Source organism: Petromyzon marinus, chromosome 65 (genome assembly GCF_048934315.1).
Source record: "Petromyzon marinus isolate PM22_M1 ecotype Great Lakes invasive population chromosome 65, UKy_Petmar_22M1.pri1.0, whole genome shotgun sequence".
In the NCBI taxonomy this organism is placed as follows: Eukaryota; Metazoa; Chordata; class Hyperoartia; order Petromyzontiformes; family Petromyzontidae; genus Petromyzon; species Petromyzon marinus.
This window is the reverse complement of record NC_133731.1, coordinates 6,093,238-6,115,692: the sequence shown is the minus strand read 5'-3', so window position 1 is coordinate 6,115,692 and position 22,455 is coordinate 6,093,238. Positions and strand designations below refer to the sequence as shown.

Sequence of the window (22,455 nt, the reverse complement as noted above, 5' to 3'; positions counted from 1 at the left end):
TTAATTTGATTTCGAATTTTTGTTTGCTTGGTAGTAGGGTGGTTTTCGTTTGCTCGGTATGTACATGTGTGTGTGTGTTAGTGTGTGTGTCAACCAGTCATCTCGGTCATCTCAGTCAGTCGACCTGTGGCACCTGGGTCAGCCCCGCGGGCGTTCGACACTTTACGTGGCCACAAGGTGCACATGGCCTGGCACAAGCGTCGTGGTGATGTCATCGCCACTTAGTGGCGAATGGCGGTTATTGTTGTTGTTGTGTCAATGTGTCAGTGTGTGTGTGCGCGTGTGTGTGTTGGGGAGCGGTGGTGCAGCGATTAGCGCGCTGCGCTGCGAATCCGTACGGCCCGAGTTCGATTCCCGCTCACGGCCCATACCGGTGACAATTATTTGAACCGGTCTTGGGCCTCCCCTAGGTCAACTCAGCCTCAAATGAGTACCTGGTGCGGTGTGTTAAATCATGGCCACTGTGGAGACAAATGCCGCCGGGCGTGGTGCTGGCCACCCACCCCCTCGTGTGCCGTTCCGGCCTTCACAGGTGCTCGCTAACAGCACTTGCCCCCTACAGTCTGTTACAGGCTACACGGGTGGATTTTTGTTTTGTTGTTTTTGTGATGGCCTTGCAATATTTATCGGGCTGGAGATGATAAACCATAGCGACAAGTCCATGTCTTCTGGTCAATTATACTGGCGTCATTATTATGGATATTAAATTGAATGTCAGTTGCTATCAGTCCGCGCGTGCCGCTGCGTGTCGTGTTTGAAAGCACATTTAGAAATTTCTCCCCAGCGCGTTATGAAGTCCTCCAAAATGAAATGAATGTCCCCGGACAGAACCAATCCTGTACACACGCACAGACAGCCCTCGTGGTAATCCACTGCTGGATGACGGCCCTCCAACACGCGCCTTGTGGGTTCCGTTGGGGGGCTAGCGGTGGTGGTGGTGGGTGGGGGGGGGGGCGGTTGTATTTGACCATACTTCACCACGACGGTCACGTGCGTACTGTGGCGATGGCGGGCAGCACAGACGTGGCAGCGCGTTAGGATCAGTGCTGTTGCATCAACCGGAGCTTGGTGTACTGCCTCTCCCGCAAAGAATCCCCGCAGCAAGTCGCGCCGATGGCAGAACTCCCGAGACCTCTCGCCGCGGTGTCTATGAGATGTTAACTACCTCGCCTGGCACGCAGGAGGTCGTGGGTTCGGTCCCGAACAATGACGCCTGCTGCTGCTGTATATTTGGAGTTTACGTGTCTCTCTCTCTCCGGGTCTCTCCGGTTTTTTCCCTCCACGTTCGGAGTCGACGTCGCGGCGTGCGGAGTGTTTGGCCGCTGCCATAAATTTCCACACGACGATGATGACGAAGACGACGAGGATGATGATGAGTCCACTTCGTTGAGCTGTCATTTGTGATATCCAAGTCTATGGGTCTCTGTGTGAGTCTGTGGGTCTCTGTGTGAGTCTGTGGGTCTCTGTGCAAGTCTGTGGGTTTCTGTGCGAGTCTTTGGGTCTCTGTGCGAGTCAGTGGGTCTCTGTGTGAGTCTATGGGTCTCTGTGTGAGTCTAACGGGTCTGTGTGTGAGTCTGTGGGTTTCTGTGCGAGTCTTTGAGTCTCTGTGCGAGTCTGTGGGTCTCTGTGTGAGTCTGTGGGTCTCTGTGTGAGTCTGTGGGTGTCTGTGTGAGTCTACGGGTCTCTGTGTGAGTCTACGGGTCTCTTTGTGAGTCTAGGGGTCTCTGTGTGAATCTGTGGGTCGCTGTGTGAGTCTACGGGTATCTGTGTGAGTCTGTGGGTCTCTGTGTGAGTCTTTGGGTCTCTGTGTGAGTCTACGGGTCTCTGTGTGAGTCTATGAGTCTTTGTGTGAGTCTATGGGCCTCTGTGTGAGTCTATGGGTCTCTGTGTGAGTCTGTGGGTCTCTGTGTGAGTCTTTGGGTCTCTGTGTGAGTCTACGGGTCTCTCTGTGAGTCTACGGGCCTCTATATGAGTCTACGGGTCTCTGTGTGAGTCTGTGGGTCTCTGTGTGAGTCTATGGCTCTCTGTGTGAGTCTATGGGTCTCTGTGTGAGTCAGTGGGTCTCTGTGTGAGTCTATGGGTCTCTGTGTGAGTCTACGGGTCTCTGCGTGAGTCTACGGGTCTCTATGTGAGTCTACGGGTCTTTGTGTGAGTCTATGGGTCTCTGTGTGAGTCTATGAGTCTCTGTGTGAGTCTGTGGGTCTCTGTGTGAGTCCACGGGTCTCTGTATGAGTCTATGGGTCTCTGTGTGAGTCTATGGGTCTCTATGTGAGTCTACGGATCTCTGTGTGAGTCGACGGGTCTCTGTGTGAGTCTACGGGTCTCTTTGTGAGTCTACGGGTCTCTGTGTGAGTCTGTGGGTCGCTGTGTGAGTCTACGGGTCTCTGTGTAAGTCTGTGGGTCTCTGTGTGAGTCTTTGGGTCTCTGTGTGAGTCTGTGGGTCTCTGTGTGAGTCTAACGGGTCTCTGTGTGAGTCTGTGGGTTTCTGTGCGGGTCTTTGAGTCTCTGTGCGAGTCTGTGGGTCTCTGTGTGAGTCTGTGGGTCTCTGTGTGAGTCTGTGGGTGTCTGTGTGAGTCTACGGGTCTCTGTGTGAGTCTTTGGGTCTCTGTGTGAGTCTACGGGTCTCTGTGTGAGTCTATGAGTCTTTGTGTGAGTCTATGGGCCTCTGTGTGAGTCTATGGGTCTCTGTGTGAGTCTGTGGGTCTCTGTGTGAGTCTTTGGGTCTCTGTGTGAGTCTACGGGTCTCTCTGTGAGTCTACGGGCCTCTATATGAGTCTACGGGTCTCTGTGTGAGTCTGTGGGTCTCTGTGTGAGTCTATGGCTCTCTGTGTGAGTCTATGGGTCTCTGTGTGAGTCAGTGGGTCTCTGTGTGAGTCTATGGGTCTCTGTGTGAGTCTACGGGTCTCTGTGTGAGTCTACGGGTCTCTATGTGAGTCTACGGGTCTTTGTGTGAGTCTATGGGTCTCTGTGTGAGTCTATGAGTCTCTGTGTGAGTCTGTGGGTCTCTGTGTGAGTCCACGGGTCTCTGTATGAGTCTATGGGTCTCTGTGTGAGTCTATGGGTCTCTATGTGAGTCTACGGATCTCTGTGTGAGTCGACGGGTCTCTGTGTGAGTCTACGGGTCTCTTTGTGAGTCTACGGGTCTCTGTGTGAGTCTGTGGGTCGCTGTGTGAGTCTACGGGTCTCTGTGTGAGTCTGTGGGTCTCTGTGTGAGTCTAACGGGTCTCTGTGTGAGTCTGTGGGTTTCTGTGCGAGTCTTTGAGTCTCTGTGCGAGTCTGTGGGTCTCTGTGTGAGTCTGTGGGTCTCTGTGTGAGTCTGTGGGTGTCTGTGTGAGTCTATGAGTCTTTGTGTGAGTCTATGGGCCTCTGTGTGAGTCTATGGGTCTCTGTGTGAGTCTGTGGGTCTCTGTGTGAGTCTTTGGGTCTCTGTGTGAGTCTACGGGTCTCTCTGTGAGTCTACGGGCCTCTATATGAGTCTACGGGTCTCTGTGTGAGTCTGTGGGTCTCTGTGTGAGTCTATGGCTCTCTGTGTGAGTCTATGGGTCTCTGTGTGAGTCAGTGGGTCTCTGTGTGAGTCTATGGGTCTCTGTGTGAGTCTACGGGTCTCTGTGTGAGTCTACGGGTCTCTATGTGAGTCTACGGGTCTTTGTGTGAGTCTATGGGTCTCTGTGTGAGTCTATGAGTCTCTGTGTGAGTCTGTGGGTCTCTGTGTGAGTCCACGGGTCTCTGTATGAGTCTATGGGTCTCTGTGTGAGTCTATGGGTCTCTATGTGAGTCTACGGATCTCTGTGTGAGTCGACGGGTCTCTGTGTGAGTCTACGGGTCTCTTTGTGAGTCTACGGGTCTCTGTGTGAGTCTGTGGGTCGCTGTGTGAGTCTGTGGGTCTCTGTGCGAGTCTTTGGGTCTCTGTGCGAGTCAGTGGTTCTCTGTGTGAGTCTGTGGGTCTCTGTGTGAGTCTGTGGGTGTCTGTGTGAGTCTACGGGTCTCTATGTGAGTCTACGGGTTTCTTTGTGAGCCTAGGGGTCTCTATGTGAATCTGTGGGTCGCTGTGTGAGTGTACGGGTATCTGTGTGAGTCTGTGGGACTCTCTGTGAGTCATTGGGTCTCTGTGTGAGTCTATGAGTCTTTGTGTGAGTCTATGGGTCTCAGTGTGAGTCTATGGGTCTCTGTGTGAGTCTGTGGGTCTCTGTGTGAGTCAGTGGGTCTCTGTGTGAGTCTACGGGTCTCTGTGTGAGTCTACGGGCCTCTATGTGAGTCTACGGGTCTCTGTGTGAGTCTGTGGGTCTCTGTGTGAGGCTATGGGTCTCTGTGTGAGTCTACGGGTCTCTATGTGAGTCTACGGGTCGCTGTGTGAGTCTATGGGTCTCTGTGTGAGTCTATGGGGCTCTGTGTGAGTCTATGGGTCTCTGTGTGAGTCTATGGGTCTCTGTGTGAGTCTACGGGTCTCTGTATGAGTCTATGGGTCTCTGTGTGAGTCTATGGGTCTCTATGTGAGTCTACAGGTCTCTGTGTGAGTCTACGGGTCTCTGTGTGAGTCTATGGGTCTCTGTGTGAGTCTGCGGGTCTCTGTGTGAGTCTATTGGTTTCTGTGTGAGTCTATGGGTCTCTGTGTGAGTCTACGGGTCTCTGTGTGAGTCTACGGGTCTCTGTGCGAGTCTACGGGTCTCTGTGTGAGTCTACAGGTCTCTGTGTGAGTCTGTGGGTCTCTATTTGAGTCTACGGGTCTCTATGTGAGTCTACGGGTCTCTATGTGAGTCTACAGATCTCTGTGTGAGTCAGTGGGTCTCTGTGTGAGTCAGTGGGTCTCTGTGTGAGTCTATGGGTCTCCGTGTGAGTCTACGGGTCTCTTTGTGAGTCTATGGGTCTCTGTGTGAGTCTATGGGTCTCTGTGTGAGTCAGTGGGTCTCTGTGTGAGTCTATGGGTCTCTGTGTGAGTCTACGGGTCTTTTTGTGAGTCTACGGGTCTCTGTGTGAGTATACGGGTCTCTGTGTGAGTCTACGGGCCTCTGTGTGAGTCTTTGGGTGTCTGTGTGAGTCTATGGGTCTCTGTGTGAGTCTACGGGTCTCTGTGTGAGTCTGTGGGTGTCTGTGTGAATCTATGGGTCTCTGTGTGAGTCTACGGGTCTCTGTGTGAGTGTATGGGTCTCTATGTGAGTCTACGGGTCTCTGTGTGAGTCTATGACCGTCACCGTCATTGTTCGATGACGGTCTGAGTGCTAACAGCACTTGCCCCAACACATCTGTTGAAGGCTATACGGTGGAGCTTCGTCTTTGGGTGGGGGGGGGGTCACAGGGAGGTAACCCCCCCCCCCCCCCACTCTGAGACGCGCGACCTTTGACTCTCTCCTCCTCCTCGTTACATTTGTTGCAGTCCCTCGCGTCTTCCAATGATTTGTGTTGTTGTTACGGTTACATCATTAATTAATTATTTTTCGCATTTCACCCACCCATCCACCCCCGCCCTCGCCCCACCACCACCCCCACCACCACCCACCAACACCCCCCCCCCCCACCACCCACCACCACCACCTCCCCACCACCCACCACCACCACCCACCACCACCCCCCACCACCCACCACCACCCACCACCACCCCCACCACCACCCACCATCACCACCCACCATCACCACCCACCATCCACCATCACCACTCACCACCACCCACCACCACCCACCACCACCACCACCCACCATCACCACCCACCATTACCACCCACCATCCACCATCACCACTCACCACCACCCACCACCCCCCACCACCACTCACCACCACTCCACCCACCATCACCACCCACCATCACCACCCACCATCACCACTCACCACCACCCACCACCAACCACCACCACCCACCACCACCACTCACCACCACCACCACTCACCACCACCACCACTCACCACCACCACCACCACCCACCACCACCACCACCACCCCCTTCCACCACCCACCACCACCCTCCACCACCCACCACCACCACCACCCACCACCACCACCCACCACCACACATACACGGTACACAGCATGTCTATAGACCCAACGTGTACATTCACAAAATAACCACAGATAGAGGTGGAGCCCCGCAATTAATATTCTCGCTCTGCTGCTGGACACCCTGGCGAACGAGACGTTCCATCTCCCCCCCCCCCCCCCCGCCGAGTGTATTTGGCCTACTCTTCCACGGTGGCACTGGTGACCATTTACACCACCATTGCGGCAGTAGCAGCACCCTTAAATGTAATCGATATATGAATAATGATAATAGCAACGATGATGTCTGCCACTTAAAAAAAAACTAAAATATTGTAAGTAACATATATATGCAGGGTGGCCTAAAAGTCAGGACACAAAGAGTTATTTAATTTATTTATCACATAGGGTCTTCCTGTTTATTTACAACACGTGTTAAAAGTGACTTACATTAACATTCATGCATGATGCATGAATTCTCGCTCGAGAATCCGACGCATTCGTCCATAGCAACACTGCGCGCGTGTGTGTGTGTCCTTAAAAGGAAAATACATAGGCGACGTTTCGGGAAATGCCCCTTCTTCATGGCACAAAATTGAAGGGCAATTGTCTGAGACGTCACCCATTATAATACACGGCGGTCGTGGCATCTACATCTTCAGAACGTGAAGAACCAGAACGTGAAGAACCAGTGGCATCTACAGAACATGAAGAACCAGTGGCATCTACAGAACATGAAGAACCAGTGGCATCTACAGAACGTGAAGAACCAGTGGCATCTACAGAACATGAAGAACCAGTGGCATCTACAGAACATGAAGAACCAGTGGGATCTACAGAACATGAAGAACTAGTGGCATCTACAGAACATGAAGAACCAGTGGCATCTACAGAACATGAAGAACCAGTGGCATCTACAGAACGTGAAGAACCAGTGGCATCTACATCTACAGAACATGAAGAACCAGTGGCATCTACAGAACATGAAGAACCAGTGGCATCTACAGAACATGAAGAACCAGTGGCATCTACATCTGCAGAACGTGAAGAACCAGTGGCATCTACAGAACGTGAAGAACCAGTGGCATCTACAGAACATGAAGAACCAGTGGCATCTACAGAACATGAAGAACCAGTGGCATCTACATCTGCAGAACATGAAGAACCAGTGGCATCTACAGAACATGAAGAACCAGTGGCATCTTCAGAACATGAAGAACCAGTGGCATCTACAGAACGTGAAGAATCAGTGACATCTACATCTACAGAACGTGGAGAACCAGTGGCATCTACAGAACATGAAGAACCAGTGGCATCTACAGAACATGAAGAACCAGTGGCATCTACAGAACGTGAAGAACCAGTGGCATCTACATCTACAGAACGTGAAGAACCAGTGGCATCTACATCTACAGAACGTGGAGAACCAGTGGCATCTACAGAACATGAAGAACCAGTGGCATCTACAGAACATGAAGAACCAGTGGCATCTACAGAACATGAAGAACCAGTGGCATCTACAGAACGTGAAGAACCAGTGGCATCTACAGAACATGAAGAACCAGTGGCATCTACAGAACATGAAGAACCAGTGGGATCTACAGAACATGAAGAACTAGTGGCATCTACAGAACATGAAGAACCAGTGGCATCTACAGAACATGAAGAACCAGTGGCATCTACAGAACGTGAAGAACCAGTGGCATCTACATCTACAGAACATGAAGAACCAGTGGCATCTACAGAACATGAAGAACCAGTGGCATCTACAGAACATGAAGAACCAGTGGCATCTACATCTGCAGAACGTGAAGAACCAGTGGCATCTACAGAACGTGAAGAACCAGTGGCATCTACAGAACATGAAGAACCAGTGGCATCTACAGAACATGAAGAACCAGTGGCATCTACATCTGCAGAACATGAAGAACCAGTGGCATCTACAGAACATGAAGAACCAGTGGCATCTTCAGAACATGAAGAACCAGTGGCATCTACAGAACGTGAAGAATCAGTGACATCTACATCTACAGAACGTGGAGAACCAGTGGCATCTACAGAACATGAAGAACCAGTGGCATCTACAGAACATGAAGAACCAGTGGCATCTACAGAACGTGAAGAACCAGTGGCATCTACATCTACAGAACGTGAAGAACCAGTGGCATCTACATCTGCAGAACATGAAGAACCAGTGGCATCTACAGAACGTGAAGAACCAGTGGCATCTACATCTGCAGAACGTGAAGAACCAGTGGCATCTACATCTGCAGAACATGAAGAACCAGTGGCATCTACAGAACGTGAAGAACCAGTGGCATCTACATCTGCAGTGAAGAACCAGTGGCATCTACATCTGCAGAACATGAAGAACCAGTGGCATATACATCTGCAGAATGTGAAGAACCAGTGGCATCTACATCTGCAGAACGTGAAGAACCAGTGGCATCTACAGAACATGAAAAACCAGTGGCATCTACAGAACGTGAAGAATCAGTGGCATCTTCATCTGCAGAACGTGAAGAACCAGTGGCATTTAAATCTGCATAACGTGAAGAAACAGTGGCATCTACATCTGCAGAACGTGAAGAACCAGTGGCATCTACATCTACAGAACGTGAAGAACCAGTGGGATCTACATCTGCAGAACCAGTAGCATCTACATCTGCAGAACGTGAAGAACCAGTGGCATCTACATCTGCAGAACGTGAAGAACCAGTGGCATCTACATCTGCAGAACGTGAAGAACCAGTGGCATCTACATCTGCAGAACGTGAAGCACCAGTGGCATCTACATCTGCAGAACGTGAAGAACCAGTGGCATCTACATCTGCAGAACGTGCAGAACCAGTGGCATCTACAACCGATGGGAACCGGGGAACCCACGACCCTCTGCATGCGAGGCGAGGTAGTTAACATCTCCTAGCCACCGTGATGAAGAAAGAGAGAGACACACACAAACTCCAAATATACAGCAGGCGCCGTCAGGGTCGGGATCAAATCCACGACCTCCCGCAAATCAGGCAAGGGAGCCAACACCTCGTCACTACTCATCCCGGAATATGTTGAAAGCTGGGCACTTGCAAACACGCTCCCGATAGCCAGCGACTTCCCCCTTAAGGGCCGTCCATAAATGACGTCACGCATCTAGGGGGGGGGGGTGGTCAGACATTTGTGACGATGTGTGACGTGGGGGGGGGGGGTGGTTGAGAAATGTGACGTCACGTCAAAATGCGGCAACTTTAAATAAATATAGACAACACGTTCTACTTAATTAAATTGACTTTTAAATAAATGTTTTCTCCAACAACATCAGAGTGCAGCGCCACATTAAATACGCACTACAAGGACAATAGTTTAAAGCTATTTGAAGCGTGTTTTATATTTTTGGGGGGTGGGCAGAGCTTTGTGACGTCATATTTGACTTTTTGTGGCGCCGTGTGACGAGGGGAGGGGGTCAAAAATTGTCCAAAATCGCGTGACGTCATTTATGGACGGCCCCTTATCCGGAGTTCAGCTCTCCAACTTGGATGCGATGCTGCTGCTGGGTTAAATCTCGGTCGAGCGGGGAGGGGGGTGGGGAAGGGGGAGGGGGGTGACACCCTCCCACCCCCTCCCGTGTTTGTGTTGATGGAGATGGCTCGTCAAGCGAACACCATCGCGGTCACATCCGGCAGTTGTCTCGCAGGGGGGTGGGTGTGGGTGGTTTGGGGGATGTGGGGGGGTAGATTGAGGGGGGGGGGGTCATCCCTCACCGGAGGGGCTCGCCCCCTGCCCCCCCTCCCCCTCACCACCCTCCCACCACCCACCGCCTCCCCCACCTCCTTCTCCTCCCCCCACAGCTTCCGCATCCATAAACCCATTAAAAACAAAACAACAGGTAAAGACAAAGATGCCCCCGTGCAGCCTTCGACAGACTTTTGGGGGCAAGTTGCTGGTACTCGAGCTGCCCATCCGGCAAGGGAACACGTGATGGTGGTGGGTAGGTGGGTGGCCAGCATCCACGCCCGACCGCCTTTGTCTCCCGCAAGTGGCGACGCTTATGCTGCACACCGCACAAGGTGGACACATTTGAGGCTGAGTCGACCTAGGGGGAGGCCGGGTTCGTAGCCAAAACAAAGAGGAAGGTGGCGTGAGAGAATCGGACGCGGAGGCGAAGCACGGCAGGAATGTGTCAGCGCTCCGTGCGCGTTGTTATCGCACCGTTGTCCGACGGTTCGCATCGGAGAGCTTCTGCCTAGATACCGAATGAGGCTCCCCCGGCGCCGATGGAACCGTTAACGCCGGACATTGTGCCGAACAATGTCAACAACAACAACAACAACGAATGCACGCGGCTGCGACACGTTGGGGAGGGGTCGTGCAGAGAGAGATATCGATACATAACAGAAGGTTCTAATCCATTCTTACAATAACACAGGATGGTGTTAAGATGTTCAAACACCAACATAGATCCATAACAGAAGGTTCTAATCAATTCTTACAATAACACAGGATGGTGTTAAGACGGTCAAACACCAACATAGATCCATAATAGAATGTTCTAATCAATACTGACAATAACACAGGATGGTGTTAAGATGTTCAAACACCAACATAGATCCATAACAGAATGTTCTAATCCATTCTTACAATAACACAGGATGGTGTTAAGATGTTCAAACACCAACATAGATCCATAACAGAAGGTTCTAATCCATTCTTACAATAACACAGGATGGTGTTAAGACGTTAAAACACCAACATAGATCCATAACAGAAGGTTCTAATCCATTCTTACAATAACACAGGATGGTGTTAAGACGTTAAAACACCAACATAGATCCATAACAGAAGGTTCTAATCCATTCTGACAATAACACAGGTGGTGTTAAGATGTTAAAACAGCAACATAGATCCATAACAGAAGGTTCTAACCAATTCTGACAATAACACAAGTTGTGTTAAGATGTTCAAACTCCAACATAGATCCATAGCAGAAGGTTCTAATCTATTCTCACAATAACACAGGTTGTGTTAAAATGTTCAAACTCCAACATAGATCCATAGCAGAAGGTTCTAATCAATTCTGACAATAACACAGGTTGTGTTAAGATGTTAAAACACCAACATAGATCCATAACAGAAAGTTCTAATCCATTCTGACAATAACACAGGATCGTGTTAAGATGGTCAAACAGCAACATAGATCCATAACATAAGCTTCTAATCTTATCTGAAACTAACACAGGTGGTGTTAAGATGTTAAAACACCAACATAGATCCATAACAGAAGGTGCTAATCCATTCTGACAATAACACAGGATCGTGTTAAGATGGTCAAACACCAACATAGATCCATAAAAAAACATAGAGCCCCGAGTCGAGCTCCTGCTTTGGGAATTCATCTTTTACCCTTCTCCCTGCCGCCCGTCGGCTAACTTATTTATTTGTGCTGGTAGGAGGAATCCGATGAGCTATAAAGCTCTTTCTTTTCCCCCACCACCAGATGTCCAGTAGAGGGGGCACGTGGTCAGAACGTTACACCAACAAACACCACCAAACCAACCGATAGGAGTGCAGGGTTAATGGAATCACTGAAAACTCACACACAAGTTAAAAACAAAAAAACTCAACATCATTTTTGGTTTGCATCTTACCAAGGTAGAGCGCACCGAGGCACCGACTTATTTTGCAGAAGCCACCCAAGCAAATGGCAAATCGACGTCTCTACAAAAGTGGCTTTTCACGTTGACATCTTCCCGCGGCCAAATAATATCGCCTCAAGCAATCTCATCCAATGAGCCCCCCACCTCTCCCCCCCCCCGCCCCCCCGCCCGCCCGCCCGCCTCCTTCCTTGACCCTGAGACGGATGCCACCACCACCACAGAGGAGCCTGTGACGAGCGCATTCCAGACGGTCTCTGTGTAAGATCTGCGGTCTGCCGTTCGATTTGCCGATTTCACGGTGCGGTAGTTTAAAGCTCCCCTCCCCCTCCCCCCCTGTTCCTTACCGAGGGATTCCGATACACACAACATGTTTACGTGCGAGATAGGCGATCAATCGATCTCTCTCTCTCTCGCCCTCTTGTCGTCTTCGCTGCTGCGACGACGCTGTGACATCGGAGAAAGGCAACTCGTGAATGAACGTAGTCGGGAGGGACTGTGGGGCCGCCCATAAATGACGTCACGCAACTAAGGGGGGGAGGGGGTCAGACATTTGTGACGATGTGTGATGAGGGGGGGGGGGGGAGGTGTTTGAGAAATGTGACGTCACATCAGAATGGGCAAACTTTAAATAAATATAGACAACACGTTCTACTTAATTAAATATACTTTTTTCATAAATGTTTTCTCCTACAGCATCAGAGTGCAGGTGCAGCGCCACATTAAATACGCACTACAATTGGCAATAGTTTAAAGCGATTTGAAGCGTGTTTTCATTTTGACGGGAGGGGGGAGGGGCAGAGCTTTGTGACGTCATATTTGAGGGGGGCGGGGTCTGACTTTTTGTGACGCCGTATGACGAGGTGGGGGGGGGGTCAAGAATCGTCAAAAATCGTGTGACGTCATTTATGGACGGCCTCAGTGGGAAAATCGATCAAATCAATCAGCGGCCTCGACGAGACCGCTGTCCCGTGGGGGAGGGGGGGGGAGGGCGAGACCCGCTAAGATTAATAGGAGCCACTTTACAGATGTCAATTATTGCCGTTATCGTATGGGACTTTTGTTTTGCCACAATATGCAAAACAAATGAAGAAGATGTTTTAACCCCTTTCTGGCAATAAAGCAAGAGGTGTTAAGATATTTCAACACCAAACATGGATCCATAATGGAGGGGAGTTTTGTTTGTTAGATGGAGTAAGTATGAATGTTGTGTCGTGAAACTCGCCACCACCCGACACGGCCAATTAGTAAGGATGCCTCACGTTCACAAAACGTGGCCAGTTCGTTACGAGTACAGCACCACACCGGCTGTTAATTGGAGAGCAAACCCACTACAATGTTTACAATTATAGTGTAGTGTTTAGTGTAGTGTATAGTAGCATATGGTGTGGTGTATAGTGTAGTGTATGGTGTAGTCTATAGTAGTGTATAGTGTAGTGTATAGTGTAGTGTATCGTAGTGTAGTGTATAGTGTAGTGTATAGTAGTGTAGTATATAGTGTAATATAGTGTAGCGTATAGTAGTGTAGTGTATAGTAGTGTATAGTGTAGTGTATAGTGTAGTATACTAGTACAGCACTGCACCGGTCGTGTATTGGAGAGCAAACCCCACTACAACATTTACAATTATAGTGTAGTGTATAGTGTATTGTATAGTGTAGTGTATAGTGTAGTGTATAGTGTAGTGTATAGTGTAGTGCATAGTGTAGTATACTAGTACATCACCACGCCGGTCGTGTGTTGGAGAGTAAACCCCACTACAACATTTACATTGATCGTGTAGTGTATAGTGTAGTGTATAGTGTAGTGTATAGTGTAGTGTATAGTGTAGTGTATAGTGTAGTATACTAGTACAACACCACGCCGGTCGTATATTGGAGAGTAAACCCCACTACAACATTTACAATCATAGTGTAGTGTATAGTAGTGTATAGTGTAGTGTATAGTGTAGTGTATAGTAGTGTATAGTGTAGTGTATAGTAGTGTATAGTGTAGTGTATAGTGTAGTGTATAGTGTAGTGTATACTGTAGTGTATAGTGTAGTGTATAGTGTAGTGTATAGTGTAGTATACTAGTACAGCACTGCACCGGTCGTGTGTTGGAGAGTAAACCCCACTACAACATTTACAATTATAGTGTAGTGTATAGTGTAGTGTATAGTGTAGTGTATAGTGTAGTGTATAGTGTAGTGTATAGTGTAGTGTATAGTGTAATGTAGTGTATAGTGTAGTGTATAGTGTAGTATACTAGTACAGCACTGCACTGGTTGTGTGTTGGAGAGTAAACCCCACTACAACATTTACAATTATAGTGTAGTGTATAGTGTAGTGTATAGTGTAGTGTATAGTGTAGTGTATAGTGTAGTGTATAGTGTAGTGTATAGTGTAGTGTATAGTGTAGTATACTAGTACAGCACTGCACCGGTCGTGTGTTGGAGAGTAAACACCACTACAACATTTACAATTATAGTGTAGTGTATAGTGTAGTGTATAGTGTAGTATACTAGTATAACACCACGCTGGTTGTGTGCTGGAGAGTAAACACCACTACAACATTTACAATTCGAGCACCGCGACGTTTCGCCGGTAATCACAACAACAACAACATCAACAACAACAACAGCAACAACAGCAACAACAGCCAGCAGCATCATCAGGACGGACAGCTACAGAGTTGTGGAGAAATCCCCCTGCTGCTGCTGCTGCTGCTGCCGCAGCTTTAACGACAAACTATATTCATATTTACGCGGAGAAGTCGAGAGAATGAGAGTGAGAGAGTGAGAGAGAGAGTGAGAGCGTGAGAGAGAGAGAGAGTGAGAGAGTGAGAGAGTGAGAGAGAGAGTGACAGAGTGAGAGAATGAGAGTGAGAGAGTGAGATAATTAGAGTGAGAGAGTGAGAGAGAGTGAGAGAGAGAGTGAGAGAGTGAGAGAGAGAGTAAGAGAGAGAGTGAGAGAGTGAGAGAATGAGAGTGAGAGAGAGTGAGAGAGTGAGAGAGTGAGAGAGTGAGTGAGAGGGTGAGAGAGTGAGAGAGAGAGAGTAAGAGAGAGAGTGAGAGAGAGAGTGAGAGAGAGAGAGAGTGAGAGAGAGTGAGAGAGTGAGAGAGAGAGTGAGAGAGTGAGAGAGAGAGTGAGAGAGTGAGAGAGAGAGTGAGAGAGTGAGAGAATGAGAGTGAGAGAGAGAGTGAGAGAGTGAGATAATTAGAGTGAGAGAGTGAGAGAGAGAGAGTGAGAGAGTGAGAGAGAGAGAGTGAGAGAGAGAGTGAGAGAGAGAGAGAGTGAAAAGGCTGGCGTGCTTCTTGTCATGTCGAGAGATGGGTCGGAAGGTGACGAGGAAGAAGGCGATAAGAAGAGGAAGGAGAAGAGGTGGGTTGGGTTGGGGAGAGGTCGTGGCGGAGAGGGGGGGGGGGGGGCGATGCGGTGCGATCGGTCCGTGGTGGCCAGAGGAGCGGGGAAGAGAGATGGCGCTGGACTGGACCGGCGTGGAGAAGCGGCTGGCAAGGAGAGCGGAGCGCTCCGCACGGGCGCGACAGACGCGTGGACGAAGTGGATTTAAACTTACGCGATCTAAAAAAGATACATACCTCCATTGCGGTTACATTTGGTCTCGAAAGCTTCATCATCCTCCACCTACTGCTGCTGCTCGTACGACGCGTTAACTCCCCCCCCCCCCCTCACCTCATAAGACTATCGAGTCTGCATCAATTAACCACGCGGTTACGCATGTGATGTATAGGCCACGTCACAGACTGAGCACCCCAGACCACGCCCCCCTCCCTCGTGCTGCGCACTTTGATTGGCGCGTCACGTCGCCGTTTATTAAAAAAAAACACCGCCCGGTCGTTTCGCGTAAATATTGTACACGGGAGCAAAGCAGTGGGGTCGTGTTGTGTCTCTGTGTGTCTGTGTGTTTCTGTCTGTGTGTGTGTCTGTGTGTTTCTGTCTGTGTGTGTGTCTGCGTGTGTCTTGTCTGTGTGTGGGCAGCGGTGATGCAGCGGTTAGCGCTGCACTACGAACCCGGCGAACCGATTAGCGCGGTTGGCTACGGACGGTGCGAAAGAAGTTTTAACATACATACGTAGACTCACACAGAGACCCATAGACTCACACAGAGACCCATAGACTCACACAGAGACCCATAGACTCACACAGAGACTCATAGACTCACAGAGACTCATAGACTCAAACAGAGACCCATAGACTCACACAGAGACCCATAGACTCACACAGAGACCCACAGACTCACACAGAGACCCATAGACTCACACAGAAACCAATAGACTCACATAGAAACCCATAGACTCACATAGAAACCCATAGACTCACACAGAGACCCATAGACTCAAACAGAGACCCATAGACTCACACAGAGACACATAGATTCACACAGAGACCCATAGACTCACACAGAGACCCGTAAACTCACACAGAGACCCATAGACTCACGCAGAGACCCATAGACTCATGCAGAGACCGATAGACTTACACAGAGACCCATAGACTCACACAGAGACCCATAGACTCACACAGAGACCCATAGACTCATGCAGAGACCCATAGACTCACACAGAGACCCATAGACTCACACAGAGACCCATAGACTCACACAGAGACCCATATACTCACACAGAGACCCATAGACTCACACAGAGACCCACATACTCACACAGAGACCCATAGACTCACACAGAGACCCATATACTCACACAGAGACCCTAGACTCACACAGAGACCCACAGACTCACACAGAGACCCATAGACTCACACAAAAACCCATCGTTTCCCGTCCTTCCCCCACACTTCCGATTAGCGCGGTTGGCTACGAACGGTGTGAAAGAAGTTCAACATATATATGAGTATGGACAACATTCAAGCGATGCATCCCCAAATCACGTGGGAGCCGTCAAGGTTTCAATTGCGAGAGTGCCCGCACGATCTCTCTCATTCCCCCATGAATGTTCCCCTTGAGATTAATGAGGTGGTAAAAAAAACGCATTTCATCATATATCCATTCGTTCGTGTCTCAATCCGCTTGTCCTGGTGAGGGTCGCGGCGGCAGCGTGTTGAGTGGTGGCGGTACACACTACACTATACACTACACTATACACTACTACACAATATACACTACACTACACACTACGCTATACACTACACTATACACTACACTATACACTACACTATACACTACAGCAGCGTGTTGAGTGGTGGCGGTCCACACCTCCCTCTCCCTGGTGGCAGACTCCAGCACTACATTACTATACACTACTATACACTACACTACACACTACACTATACACTACACTATACACTACACTTTACACTACAGCAGCGTGTTGAGTAGTGGCGGTCCACACCTCCCTTTCTCTGGCGACAGACTCCAGCACTACTACACTATACACTACTATACACCACTACACTATGCACTACACTATTCACTACGATACACTATACACTACTATTATATTCACTACTATACACTACTATATACTACACTATACACTACTATACACTATACACTACTATACACTGTACACTACTATACACTCTACACTACTATACACTTCGACACTATACACTCCTACACTATACACTGCCATACTTTACACTACTATACATTTCTACACTACTATATACTACACTATACATTACTATACACTACTACACTATACACTACTGCACTATACACTACACTATACACTACTATACTATACACGACTATACACGACTACACTACTATACACTACACTATACACTACACTATACACTACACTACTATACACTACACTATACACTACACTATACACTACACTATACACTACACTATGCACGACTCCACTACTATACACTACACTATACACGACTACACTATACACGACTACACTACTATACACTACACTATACACTACACTATACACTACACTATACACGACTACACTACTATACACTACACTATACACGACTACACTACTATACACTACACTATACACTACACTATACACTACACTACACACTTCTACACACTACACTATACACTACACTATACACTACACTATACACTACTATACACTACACTATACACTACTATACACTACACTACTATACACTACACTATACACTACACTATACACTACACTATACACACCACTACTATACACTACACTTCACTACACACTACACTATACACTACTATACACTACACTATACACTACACTATACACTACACTATACACTACTATACACTACACTATACACTACACTACTATACACTACACTATGCACAAACTCTAGCTCTCCCTGGCGGTATTCCCAGGCCAGCCGAGCGACGTCGTCCTGCCAACACCACGCGTCCTGTTTTAGTTTTCGGGCTCGCCGCAAATCAACGCCGCAAATCAACGCCCCAATCGAGCCACGCGGCGTCCTTACAAAGACGACCCTCATGGCGTCATCTTCTCGTGAATAGATAAATGCCCCGTGGGGAGTAGGGATGGGAGAAACAATCCGGTGAGTTCACTCCTCCTCCTCCTCCTCCTCGGTGACCAGGAGATGTTAACTACCTCGCCCTCGTATCCAGGAGGTCGTGGGTTTGATCCTGACCCTGATGCGCGTGGTATATTTGCAGTTTACGTCTCTCCTTCTCTCCCTGTGGTGGCCGCGTGGATTTTTCTCCGGGTCCTCCCGGCGTTTTGGTTTTCTCCCTCCAAGATCTAGAATGAACGTCGCGCGTTCAGAGTGGTTGGCTGCTCTAAACCACCACGTGATGATAAGGGCGCTTCGTTGGGCTGTCATTTGTGACTGCCAGGTCGCATTGTGCAAGAAGAGCTGCTTATATAGCCCGGTGGGCCTTACCTGGTTGAAAAGTTTAGTTTCAGATGCTCGATCGGAACACAGCGATCGAGTGTCTGAAACTAATAAAGTAGCTCTGTGCAGTGGGGTCTCAAGTCTCCACTTGAACAAGCGTGGCAGCAGCAGCAGCAGCAGAGTCGCACACCGCACGGAGTTCAAGACGAAGATCGTTTAAAGAAATACGTTGATAACATCCGTTTTTTTTAATTAGTCTTTTTTTATATTTTTGTCTGGAAATGAGTGTCGTTTTCGCGGAGAGCGCCGAACCTGCTTGCATGTTCGTGCTTGGCATTCGCTACGCGGTCACGTGTGTGACATTTGTGACGTGTGTGTGACGTGGGTGTGACGTGGTTAAGACGTGTGTGACGTGTACTTGACGTGTATGTCACGTGTGTGACGTGTGTGTGACGGATATGACACGTGTGTGACGTGTGTGTGACGTATATGACACGTGTGTGACGTGTGTGTGCTTCTCATTACAGAGGAATCTTCATCGAGGGGAGGGGGGGGCGGCGGACGTGAGAACCGTGAAGATATCGGCGATGATGTGGTCCATCCGCAATGACGAAGATAATGCTCACGATGACAATGGCAAAGATGACATCGATGATGATGATGAGGATGATTTCAGTTAAATCAAGAGTCAACCCAGGGGCTATTTAAACTGAAAGAGCCCAGGAACTGAAGCGTGGTTTGCGTACTCCCCTCCCTGCGATCGGCAGCTCTCTTCTCTCGCATGGGAGCTCACCTGTGCCCTCGTGGGAAGAGGGCCCAGGTGACCTTCGAGTGTCGTCTACCAGTGTCATTAACATCGTCGGCCTTGATCAATCCACCGGCGGATGAAGGCCTCCCTCCCGCAAGCTGCTGCCACCTCTCACGATCCTGCGATGTAAAAAAAAAAATCCGCTCCGTCTCAGCGACGCAGGACCACTGCGTCACGTTGGCGAGAGATGTTAACTACCTCGCCTGGTACACAGGAGGTCGTGGGTTCGATCCAGACCCTGACGCCTGCTGCTGTATATTTGGAGTTTGTGTGTGCGCGTGTGTGTCTCTCTCTCCGTGGTCGCGTGGATTTTTTTCCGGGTCCTCCGCTTTTTTTCCCCCTTCACATTTCGAACCAAAGTGAGTTTCGATTATTTGGCCGCTTATAAATGTCCACTTGACGCTAAGCCCACTTCGTTGAGCACATCATTTGTGATGTCCAGGGTCGCTTCGTCCTGCCCATCATATGGTTGATGGTCAGGACGATCAGCCATCTTCGGCCCTTCTTAACGAAGCGTCCTGGGCCCAAGACGAACTTACTGCTCATGTGCGCGTTGATATTTTTCCCCGGGATTCCACAGATCTCTTTCACGTCACATCAACAACAACAAAAGCCGCCACTCGTTATATATAAAAATATATATGTAAATATATTCATACAAATATTATTGGCCACACGTCACAAAGTAGCAGCACCCTCGTGCAAAAATAATCTTGATTTTCACCTAAGCCTTCCCATGTAAACAAATACGTGGTTTACGAATGAATGTTTTATTTATATTTACGATGCCGACCTCTGTGTGCAGCGATGCGCGGGTTTTATCTGTTGTACATTGAGACAAATTTTAAGTGTAGACGCGAATGCTTGCATTTAAATAGAACAATGATATCATGCGATGCTTTATTTGTCAATCCACTGCTCCATTAAAGCCATCTGGGCACCGCGTCGATCACCGAGGTTGTTTGACCTTACTTCACCGCTCTCGTCGGTGGGGGGTGGAGATAGCTGGGGAAGGCCCCCCCCCCCCTTTAGGACCGGTCCAGATCATCACTCGCCACCGATGTTGTCCGTGGCCTGGAGTCAAACTCAGATGTTTTTTTTGTTGTTGTTGCCGGCTTCGCAGTGGCTCCGTGTAACCGGTTCGCATCCGCCACCCTAGCAGGCGCTCGCGGGTAGCGCTGTCATAAAAAATATATATATATTCTTGACTCTGATCGCAACACCCCGGAGTCGCGTCAATTTGAGCGGCGGCGCAGCGGTCAGAAACGCGGCGCGGGGAAACCCCGAGGTCAGATCGCAGCCCACGGCCAACGTCAGCGGCGGGGACCAACAACCGGCCCCACTCCTCCGGCCCCGTCCACCAAGCCTGCACCGACCAGCGTGGTGGAGCATGGGGGCAACACCGCCACTGCCACCCCATCTCCCGCCATGGTGAGGGCCTTGCGTCCATGGGTGGACTGAGAGTGGGCTTGCCTGGGATTGATCCTTTCTAAATTCATTGCAATCGCTGGAGGAGTTGAGAGGGGTTGGTGGGTGGGTTTGGGGGGGGGGGAGTGGGGGGGGGAGGTAAGGGCGACCCTTAATTATAATTCAAACCCTCCGCTGCACCTTTTCGTGAGATTTGAAAGCGCAGCGAAATCTCGCAGATTGACCCCGCGCCGCGTGTCCCGGTGACCCGGGCACTTGGCAGCGTTGAGAATAATGAGTGAGGGCCTCAGCCGAACCCCCCCCCCCCCCCAGCCCACCCACCACCACTAACCCCGGGTGTCAACGCAGTTCTCTCGGGTATGTACGTCGAACTTCTTTCGCGCCGTACGTAGCCGACCGTGCTCATCGGAGGTGCGCGGGGGGGGGGGGACAAAAAAACTATGGGTCTCTGTGTGAGTCTGTGGGTCTCTGTGTGAGTTTTTGGGTCTCTGAGTGAGTTTATGGGTCTCTGTGTGTGTCTTTAGGTCTCTGAGTGAGTCTGTGGGTCTCTGTGTGAGTCTATGGGTCTCTGAGTGAGTCTGTGGGTCTCTGTGTGAGTTTATGGGTCTCTGTGTGAGTCTTTAGGTCTCTGTGTGAGTTTATGGATCTCTGTGTGAGTCTTTAGGTCTCTGAGTGAGTCTATGGGTCTCTGTGCGAGTCTATGGGTCTCTGTGTGAGTCTGTGGGTCTCTGTGTGAGTCTATGGGTCTCTGTGTGTCTATGGGTTTCTGTGTGAGTATATGGGTCTCTGTGTGAGTCTATGGGTCTCTGTGTGAGTCTATGGGTCTCTGTGTGAGGATATGGGTCTCTGAGTGAGTCTATCGGTCTCTGTATGTGTCTATGGGTCTCTGCATGTGTCTATGGGTCTCTGTATGTGGCTATGGGTCTCTGTGTGTGTCTATGGGTCTCTGTGTGAGTTTTTGGGTCTCTGTGTGAGTTTTTGGGTCTCTGAGTGAGTTTATGGGTCTCTGTGTGTGTCTTTAGGTCTCTGAGTGAGTCTGTGGGTCTCTGTGTGAGTCTATGGGTCTCTGAGTGAGTCTGTGGGTCTCTGTGTGAGTTTATGGGTCTCTGTGTGAGTCTTTAGGTCTCTGTGTGAGTTTATGGATCTCTGTGTGAGTCTATGGGTCTCTGTGTGAGTCTTTAGGTCTCTGTGTGAGTTTATGGATCTCTGTGTGAGTCTTTAGGTCTCTGAGTGAGTCTATGGGTCTCTGTGCGAGTCTATGGGTCTCTGTGTGAGTCTGTGGGTCTCTGTGTGAGTCTATGGGTCTCTGTGTGTCTATGGGTTTCTGTGTGAGTATATGGGTCTCTGTGTGAGTCTATGGGTCTCTGTGTGAGTCTATGGGTCTCTGTGTGAGGATATGGGTCTCTGAGTGAGTCTATCGGTCTCTGTATGTGTCTATGGGTCTCTGCATGTGTCTATGGGTCTCTGTATGTGGCTATGGGTCTCTGTGTGTGTCTATGGGTCTCTATGTGAGTATATGGGTCTCTGTGTGAGTCTATGGGTCTCTGTGTGAGTCTATGGGTCTCTGTGTGAGTCTTTGGGTCTCTGTGCAAGTCTGTGGGTCTCTGTGTGAGTCTTTGGGTCTCTGAGTGAGTTTATGGGTCTCTGTGTGTGTCTTTAGGTCTCTGAGTGAGTCTGTGGGTCTCTGTGTGAGTCTATGGGTCTCTGAGTGAGTCTGTGGGTCTCTGTGTGAGTTTATGGGTCTCTGTGTGAGTCTTTAGGTCTCTGTGTGAGTTTATGGATCTCTGTGTGAGTCTTTAGGTCTCTGAGTGAGTC

General features: G+C 49.4%; 1 protein-coding gene across 1 annotated transcript in view; it reads left to right on the top strand.

The window, feature by feature from the left end:
- LOC116956485 (potassium voltage-gated channel subfamily A member 1-like) overlaps window positions 1–20,164 on the top strand; it is a 34,157-nt gene extending 13,993 nt beyond the window's left edge. Inside the window, exon 2 of the mRNA XM_076054302.1 lies at window positions 18,932–20,164. The gene's annotated coding sequence lies outside the window, so the exon portion shown is untranslated. The remainder of the gene's footprint in view (window positions 1–18,931) is intronic.
- Window positions 20,165–22,455: the final 2,291 nt, after the last annotated feature.